Source organism: Narcine bancroftii, chromosome 3 (genome assembly GCF_036971445.1).
Source record: "Narcine bancroftii isolate sNarBan1 chromosome 3, sNarBan1.hap1, whole genome shotgun sequence".
NCBI classification, from domain to species: Eukaryota; Metazoa; Chordata; class Chondrichthyes; order Torpediniformes; family Narcinidae; genus Narcine; species Narcine bancroftii.
Genome location: NC_091471.1, coordinates 169,580,292 through 169,590,161, shown reverse-complemented (window position 1 = coordinate 169,590,161; position 9,870 = coordinate 169,580,292). Strand labels below are relative to the sequence as shown.

Sequence of the window (9,870 nt, the reverse complement as noted above, 5' to 3'; positions counted from 1 at the left end):
TATGTGAGGGGTGGGGGTGGTGAAGTGGGGGTGGGGGCGTGAGGCAGTTTAACAGAAATAGAAGTTAATGGAGAGTGGCCAGACTGAATATTAGGTATTGTTTCTCCAATTTGAGGTAATCACCGTTTGTCAGTGTTTGAGGCTACTTACAGATATATTGGTGTGGTAATGGTATGTAGAATGATCTACACTTTTGCCCTTTCCCATTTAATCCTTCAATGCACCATCAATTACCACAAAAGACTGAGGTTGTGAAACTGATAGGCTTTTATTGACTATAATTTAGAACAACAACCAACCTCATCAACTGATCGAGACAGGGTGAATGAGGTGCATGCAAAGAGGTTATGGGTAGGGATGGTCTCGGGAGACGCGTCCAGTAGTCAATCATAATATAACATTGGTGTACCACATTCACTCCTTTTTAAGAAGAGTCCTACAGGGTGTGGAAAAAAAAAGAAAATGAATCAAATATTTACGAATATACACATTTTACAGGTCAAATTTATCAGGGGATCTCCTCTTCCGCAGCGAACAACATGGTAATGGTTAGGGCACAGCCGTGGCACCCTGAGCAGCCTGTAGGGTCAGTCTGTCATCAGCAGTTATAGTTATCCGGGGGGGAAAGGACAGATGAAGGGAGGAGGGAGTGTGGTGCTGGTGGATCATGGGAAACAACAGTTGCCACGGTGGAGTGTGGTCAGCACCAGGTTCAGGGACCCCAAGATGGCAGTGGAAGAGAGTGTCTGTTGGTGGTCAATAGCAGTCAGAGGGGGCCCTAATGGTGCCAAATTTCAGATTGAAACTGTGTCCTCACGCCCACCAGTGAAGCCCAGTTCACTGCATTACCTATAATTACAACAACCTATACTGGCCTGACAAACAATGAGCCCTCTGATGTCCTATCCCATAGGGCTTGTGCTGATGGCTGGTTCTGCCTCCTGGCTCCAGCCCCATCTGCTCACATATAACCCCGGTTTCCAGCCTAAATTCTGAACCCTTCTGAAGCCAAATGTGAGACTCTACCCTCAGTTATAAGCTAATAAAAGCATTTGTTCTCCCTCCAGTTGTGGGAACTTTTATTCGCACTACAGGTTCGATTCTTCACCTGAGGATTTTATCTTTTTTTTGCCCCTCTGCTTATTATTGGACATGAAGGCGACCACCCGCTGGTCTGTGAGGAGAGTGAATCATTTGCCAGTGAGGTAGTGCCTCCAGTGGCCTATTGCCTTCACAATGGCCAGGCCTCATTTTCAACAGAGGAATGACGGACCTATCTATAACATGCATCGCTGCCTTGGTGATGTCATCCTTGATATAGCTGAAAGCTGCACAGGCCTCTGCTGACAGGGGTATTGACAGGTGGTTTTGACCAATGGGCGAGCTTTATCTGCATAGTTGGGGACCCAACGAGCATTGAGGTTCAGGAGCTTCATGGCCCAGAGGAATTTTCAAAGGTTGGCATCATGGTTGTGGCCACAGATGGTCACATTATCGAGGTTTGGGAAGGTAGCCTGCAGTTTATAGTAGTCCACCATGTGCTCTATCTCTCACTGGAAAATGGAGACCCCGTTGGTGATGTCGAAGGGGACCCGGAGGAAGTGGTAGAAATGACCATCCACTTCAAACGCAGTATACTGGCGATCCACCGGGCAGATTGGGAGCTGGTGATAAGCCAACTTCAGGTCGATTGTGGAGAATACCCAATATTGCACAATCGGATTAACCATATCAGATATGCGGGGAGGGGGTACGCAATGAGCTGCATGTACCAGTTGATGGTCTGGCTGCAGACTATGACCATTCCATTCTTTTCCCAGTTCTTTATTTTAACTCTTTTATTTTAATTTTGTGGACAACATGCATCCAAAATAATCATTACTTAAATACATAAATAGGAATTTAAAAAATTAATGGTACAAATTTTCCATATCTCCAAACAATCCCATCCCCCCCTCCCCTCTTCTCCCAAACAAAACCCAGAAAGAAAATAAATTTTTTAAATGTCGATAAGAAAAAAACCCAGAAAAATAAGAAAAAAAGAAGAGAAAAGGAGGATCCTGTATCCAATTCATAAGGTCTAATTCCTTTTCTCAGCTAGATCTCTAATAGGGAAAAGAACCAGGAGGGAGAACTCAGGAACTGAATAAGTAACCCTAAATATTCAACCCTGCATTGTGCAAGTATGGTTGTCATACCTGCAAAAACATATTATGCTTTTTCCTTAAATTGTAAGTAATTTCTCCAGGGAACACAACTATGCATTTCCTCATTCAAACGGGCTATATCCAGAGTGAAACAGACTTCCAAGTAACCACCATACATATCCTGGCCACTGCCAATGCAATTTTAAGAAATTCTAATTGATACTTGGACAGTTTCATTTTGGATTTTATGTTGACAGTATTTCCTAGGAGAAAAAAATTCTGGACTTTGTGGTAATTGTTCCCAATAATTTGATCTAACAAAATGCTTAAATTTTCCCAAAAAGTTACCACTTTAGAGCAATGGTTCTCAACCTTTTTCTTTCCATTCACATACCACTTTGAATAATCCCTATGCCATCAGTGTATTGTGATTAGTAAGGGATTGCTGAAGGTGATCTGTGAATGGGAAGGGAAGGCTGAGAACCACTTCTCTAGACCCAATTGTTACTGAAATATTTTGCTTGAAAAATATTGTCATTGGCCCATTTCCTTTGGAGTTATGAAACTGAGCATATAACGAGTCAATTAGGGACGAATAAAACAGTGGTTTTCAAACATTTTCTTTCCACCCATTTATCACCTTAAGCAATCCCTTACTATCACAGAGCACCAATGGCATAGGGGTGACTTAAAGCGGTATTTGAGTGGAAAGATAAAAGTTGAGAACCATTGCTTCAGAGCATGACCAGGTGGAATGTAAAAAGGTTTCCATTTCTTCACCACATCTAACATATACATCCGATACATTGGAATTTAATTTATGTAATTTCTGCATGGTAAGATATAGCTGATCCAAAAAAATATATATTGCACCAGTCTACATCTTACATTAATTGCATTTGTCATGCAGTCCTGACATAAATCAGACCAGTTCTTGTAACCAATACTAATATTCAAGTCTGATTCCCATCTTTGTTTTGATTTCTATAACTCCAGCATAGAAGTGCCCGACAGAAGTAAGGAATACATTGAAGATGTAAACTTTCTTACGTTCCCCTTTTGAATCAGAATCTCCATTTCACTGCCCTCTGGTCACATCATGGTCGGTCCTTATTCATCTCTAAAAAAATTGAAAGTAGCAGAATATTGTATTATCAAGAATATTATATTTATTTTTTAACTGTTCAAATTACATTAGTTGCCCTTACAAATAACAATCTTCCACATACCTGACCCCTTTACGGGACCATGTATGTAGAATTTTATTATCCATTGTTGAAGGAATTAAGCTATTTTGTGTCAAGGGCATTTTTGGAGATTTTTTCCTTTTTATCCAATTAAATTTTTCAATTTGTACCATATTTAAAATATGTTTTTTTAAGGGCACTTCCTTACCACCTGAAATAGATTTATTGTCCTATTTATATACAAGATCTTCTGCTTCCCCACCCCCCTCTCTCTCTCTCTGACTTTGTGCAGTTCAATTTCCACCCATGAAGACTTGTCTCATTCGTCAAAGAGGGAAGTGACAAATTTCATCTGGGCCGCCCAATAGTAATGTTTAAAATTTGGCAGTTGGAAACCCCCCCCATATAGTATTTCCAAGTTAATTTTTCTCTGGAGACTCTGGCTAACTTATTCCCCCCCAAAAAAAATAATTTCCTAACTAACATTCAAATATTGAAAAAAAAATTCTGTGGTAATGTTATTGGAAGAGTCTCAAAGAAGTATTTTGTACAGAAGAATATATTCATTTTAATATAGTTAACTCTTCCAATTAAAGTTATTGGAAGAGCTATCCAATTATTTAAATCTCCTTCAACTTTTTTAAGCAAGGGGAGGTAGTTAATTTTATACATTTTTTTAAGTCTTTATTCATTTTGATCCCCAAATACTTAATCCCATTCTTCTGCAATAAAAATTGTGTATTTCTTTGCAATTTGTATCATCCCCATCAATTAATGGCATAATCTCATCTCTTATCCCAATTAATTTTATACCCAGAAACCTTCCCATAATCTTCCAATTTTAAATGCAACTTTTGCAAAGAAGTTCCTAGTTCTATCATATACATTAATACATTGTCGGCAAACAGACTAATCTTGGTCAACCCTGAACCCCTTAATGTCAGGATCCCGTTAAATAATTTCCACCAAAGGTTCTATAGCCATTACAAAAAGAGCCGGAGATAATGAACATCCTTGTCTGCTAGATCTGGATAGCGGGAATGTTGAAGATATTTGGCTATTCGTCACAACTCTGGCCTTAGGTTCATTATATAAGGCACGAATCCAGTTCATAAAGTTTTGACCAAATCTAAATTTCTCTAATAGTTTAAATAAATGTCCCACTCCAGTCTATCAAACACATTTTCAGCATCCAAGGCAACTGCAACACTTAAGTCACCTCTTTTCTGGGCCAAATAAATTATACTAAGCAATCTGGTACATTGTCTGCTGATTGCCTTTTTCTTAACAAATCCTGTTTGGTCCTTACTTATCAATTTTGGCAAAAATTTCACCAATCTGTTTGCCAAAGCTTTGGCTAGTATTTTATAGTCTGCATTCAGCAAAGAAATCAGCCTATATGATGATGGTTTCAATGAGTCTCTATCTTTTTTTGGGAATTACCATTATTATTGCTATTGAGAAATCATCTGGCAAGGTATATAATCCAACCACTTGATTCAGTACCTCCATAAAAAGAGACATTAACATATCTTTAAATTCATTATAAAATTCCAGAGAAAAACCATTCTCGCCAGGAGCTCTATTAACATGCAATGAATTCAATGCCTTTTCTATCTCCAATTAAAAGATGCATTGAGTTCCATCTCCTCAACCAAATCTAAATTTAGGAAAACCAATTATGACAAATAATCATTTATTTTAATATGACTTATTAATATCTCTGAGATTTCGATTTGTATAATTTGGAATAGAATGAATTGAAGTTCTCATTAATTTCTTGAGGTTTATAAGAGATTCTTTTGACTTCTGTTTCAATTGCATTAATTGTTCTAGAGACCTGTTGCCAGGATAGGTCCTTATGGGCTCTTACCTCCATTCAAAGTACCCTTATTTTGTTCTCATTATTGCTCTCTCTATACTATAAGTTTTTTATGTATTATATCTGAGCATTTTAATTAATAAGTCATCTTTGTTTCTGTTCTGAGCTTCTCATCTGCAGGTCCATCTCCAAATAATGTATCTCTTGTTCCAATTGTTCCCTTGTGTATTCTTTTTTTTAATTCTCATTTTAACTAATTATTTGACCCCTTAAATAGGCATTTAATGTGTCCCGTATAGTAAATGACAATAGAATGACAGTTAGTCTCACAGTAGATACTAATACGTCTTCTAAAAAAGTCACAAAATTCAGATCTTCTCAACAGCAATGAATTGAAACACCATCTATATACCATGTCCTGCTTATCAGGCATAATAAATGATAATAATAGAGGCAAATTGACTGATAGGATTCTCACATTATACTCAATTTCCATGATTCTATCCTGTAAATGCACTGATAGTAAAAATAAATCTACCCTGGAGTACAAATCATGTCTATTCGAGTAAAAGGAGTAGTCTCTTTATCTTGGATGTATATTCCTCCAGGCATCCATTAAATTTAGCTCTCTTATTGAAACTAAAGTGGCTTTAGCCATCCTTGCCCTGGCCACTGCTCTTGTTGATTTTTCCAAAATGGGATCCAGACAAGAATCAAAATCCCCCGCCACTATCATATTTTGATGTGCATCAGCCAATTGAAAAAAGGTTTCTTTTATAAACCTTTCATCATCTACATTTGGGTATATATATTTAACAGGGCACAAGATTCAGTTAGAACATTCTGTATTACAATTGGAAGATTTTTCCCCATTCTTTACTATGACCATCTGGGCCCTCCAGGGGCTATTGCTGGTCTTGATGATACCCTGACTCAACAAATGCTGAACCTCTGACTTGATGAATGCTTTGTCTGTGGTGCAGTATGACCTGTTCCTGATGGCCACCGGTTAGCAGTCATGGGTGAGATTTGCAAACAGCTGTTGAGGGGTGACCTTAATGGTTGAGAATCCACAGGTTGTACTCAAAGGACCATCTAGGAAGTGCTTATTGCAAATGGTGATGGGGATGGGGCCCATTGGACTTCAGTGTAAAGCTCTTAAGTTGGCACTGGAAATCCAGCCCCAGCAGCAAGGGGGTACGGAGCTGCAGTATGACGAGTAGCCTGAAATGTTTGTAAACTGTGTCTCCAATGGTCAAAGTCATTTCACAGGACCCATGGACATCTGCCGTATTGGAGTGAATAAAGCTTTCCATACTCCCGCTATCAACAAACAGTTCATTACACACCCATTTAACTCGACATCCATCATGGACCTAGCTAGTTCATATGGTCCCTCTTGGCTCAGGGTGATGGAGGCCAGTATAGATTCATTGTCCAAGTCCATTGAGGGCCTAAGTACCCAAGATGGCCATCTTCGCTGTTCTGGAGGCCTGATAAAATGGTGCTAGCAGTGCAGTGCAGTGGCTGCCCCTTGGCATCATTGGTCTGCAGAGGAGGTGTTCTTGATTGCGCTGTCTGGGGTGATGGCTGTCCGCACACAGCACTGCTTGGTTTCATGGGCAGTTTAGACTGGCAGACTTTTGCGTAATGTCCTCTTTTCCTACATCTAGTGCATACCACCTCCTTGGCAGGGCAACGTTTCTTCAGGTGTTTGCCCTCCCCACAAAAGTAGCATTTGGGATAGTCACCCTCAACAGTGGCAAAGGTCAAATCGCTAGAGGAGTGCAATGATGCCTGCAACCAGTCGTTCTCAGCGTGGGATGATCTTGCAGCACCCTTGGTAGCCGAGTACCCATTTGAGTTTTGGAAGGCCCTTAGTTCAACCGTCCATTCAAAGTTGAGTACCTTCTTTTCCAGGAATCACTGTCTTATGTATCTGGAGAGGATGTTGGCCACACAGGCATCTGGGGGACTGACATGGCTTTGCAGTTGCACACCCTGCAGAGGGCCTGAAGGTACTCAATGCTCAACTCACCAGGTCGCTGCTTCCTGGTGGCCAGGAGGTCCTTGCATAGACCTCATTCACCCTTCTGTAATACTGGACTTTCAGTGCATCCATGGACTCCACAGACGATTTGGCGTTGTTGATCACTGGGAAGACTCGTGAGAAGAGAAGCTTCAGTCTGTCCTCGCGCACATTTGCAGTCACCATTAGTAAGTCCTCAAAGCAGCGTAGCCAGAGTTCAAACACTTTTGGGGCATCAGACAATCGAGGGTCTATGTTAAGTCTCTCAGGTTTAAGATATTGCTCCATTTTCTTGAAATATTATAGTCAATAAAATTGAAGCACCATCAATTACCACAAAAGACTGAGGTTGTGAAACTGATAGGCTTTTATTGCCTCTCTGTCTCATCGACTGATCATGGCAGAGTGAATGGGGAGCATGCAAAGGGGTTATGGGTAGGATTGGTCTCAAGAGACAGTGGTCCAGCGGGCAGTGGTTAATCACAGTGTAACAGTGGTTTATTACATCCTTCTACTGACTTTTTCCCCATCTAATGTCTTCAACTATCAGCCCCTGATCCAGGGTCTCATCCTGAAACATTGACCATTCTTTTGCCTCCTTCTCATGCTGATTGACCTATTGAGTTCCTTCAGCAGTTTGTTTTTTGAACAAGACATTAATTGTCCCATTTGAAACTCGCTGACTAAAGTGTTTTAGAGGTGCCATCCAATTTTTAAGCACGAGTACTTATTTAAATACAGGATGACAGATGGTATTCCATTACAGGTTTCCATTTAGGACTTGGAGGCTGGAGAAGGAGCAGTGGTGGTGACTTCTCCATCCTGCTGGCTGTCTGCCCCTAACTTTTATTGGTTTCCAAAACTATTTGTTTGATTCAGAGGCTCTTGAAAGTGCTGAAAGTTTTTCTTTATTTGAATGATGATCACCATTCACGATAACCCTTGGGTAATGCTTTACTTCCTGCATTGCTACTGTGTGCATTCACAGTGGTTGGAGTGTGGGATAGAAGCAAATGGTGGGAAAGGAAAAACACTAGCTTCCTATCCCCTCACCAGAAAATGTTTTGCCATTTGTTTGATCCTCTTGCCCATCTGCAGAACATTGGCATGGACTGAGGCTGAAGTTTATTGGCACACTCCATGGGCAAGATTCCATGGGCTGACACAGCCTTCACTAAAGCCTTAAATGTGGACTGGATCAACCAAACTACTTGAGAGTTTGACAACTATCAACTTGTGATAGATTTAGGAGTGACCAGGAAAGTCTGAGGGAGTGGGGGTGGGCAAAGTGGGATATTAATTCCTCAGTTTATTAAGAAAACAGCACCCTCTGTCATCGACTGACAGCTCCACTTCCAAAAACAAGGGGATAAATCAAAACAGTGTCAACAAACTGAAGACAATATGTCCCTCATACAGACAGCTTTACATACACCATTATGCAGAAAATAGAGAGGAGACTGAACCTAGCTTCTTGTGATTAATGATATCGAGATAATACAAAAGCTGTGCTGCTAAAAAATCTTGTACCATTAGTGGAAAACCAGAAATTACCTCTTCACTAACACCAACTGTAATGTCAATGGTGGCCATTTAACCCTTTGCTTTCCTCAGTTTTGCAGGATAACATTAGAGGAATAAGCTGTGAAAGGAGAAACTGAAAATCTAAAGAATTGCAGATGCTGGAAATCAATAAAAACAGGAAATGCCAGAGAAAGAAAGAGTTGTCGTTTCATGTGAAGGATTTTTCATCAGAACTTGAAAAGAGAGCAAACAAGGATCTTTTAAGTTCCAATAGGAGATGGATGAGGGGTGGATAGAGCAAAGGGAGATCGCAGGAGACACAACAGATGGTAGATGCTGGAATTTGGAGTAAAAATCAATCTGCTGGAGGAACTCAGCGGGTCGAGCAGCATCAGTGGGATAAAAAGAATGGTCAACATTGTGGATCAGAACCAATCATCCAGGCAGTCATGAAGAAGAGTCCTGACCTGAAACAGCAACCATTTTTTACCCCCGCCAGCAGATTTTTTTTTTTTGCTTTGCAAAGAGAGATCTCTAATGGGGTGAGGAGGGAGAGATTGTTGGCGTCCTCCACTGGAAGGGGCAGCAAGAAGGGAAGAAAGTTAATAAAAGTTATGAAATGAGGGCAGAAGGAGAGTGAGAATATAAACAAAGAACGATAAACCATTGCAAAATGCATCACTGTGGAACATGATCAGCAGTCAGGCTGCACTAGTGAAGAGAGAAAGCCTGAGAAAATATCATAGGAAAAGGGAGAATAGCAGAGGGAAAAATGATCTCTGTTCCATTTTTAGGTGACTACAATCTTATAGAGCATGACAATTAGTTTTTAATTTTAACAATATCTCACAATACCTTCTGGCCCATGAAATCCTCCCTGTCTAATTAACTCACCAACCCCGTACATTGTGGAAGGTGGGAGGAAGCTGAAGTACCTGGAGAAAACCCAGGCAGTTCACAAAGAGAATGTGAGACAGTGCTGGATTTGAACCCAGGTCACTGGCACTGTAATAGCATTGGGCTAACAGCTATAATTCTTATGTTGTTCCCTCTTTCTCAATTTAAATTATCCTTGCGTCTACTGTGTCATCCAATGGAATAAAATCACCTCTTATTTTCTCTTCCAGTGAACTGTTGAGATCACATGCCATGTCAGATGAG

The 9,870-nt window shown here is 40.4% G+C and overlaps 1 long non-coding RNA gene across 1 annotated transcript in view; it reads right to left on the bottom strand.

Moving 5' to 3' along the window:
• Positions 1 to 249: 249 nt before the first annotated feature.
• LOC138756284 (uncharacterized) overlaps positions 250 to 9,870 on the bottom strand; it is a 29,787-nt gene continuing 20,166 nt past the window's right edge. The window contains exons 2-3 of the long non-coding RNA XR_011352947.1: positions 3,198 to 3,267; positions 250 to 436 (exon numbers count right to left, since the gene is read on the bottom strand). This is a non-coding gene — a long non-coding RNA (uncharacterized lncRNA). The remainder of the gene's footprint in view (positions 437 to 3,197; positions 3,268 to 9,870) is intronic.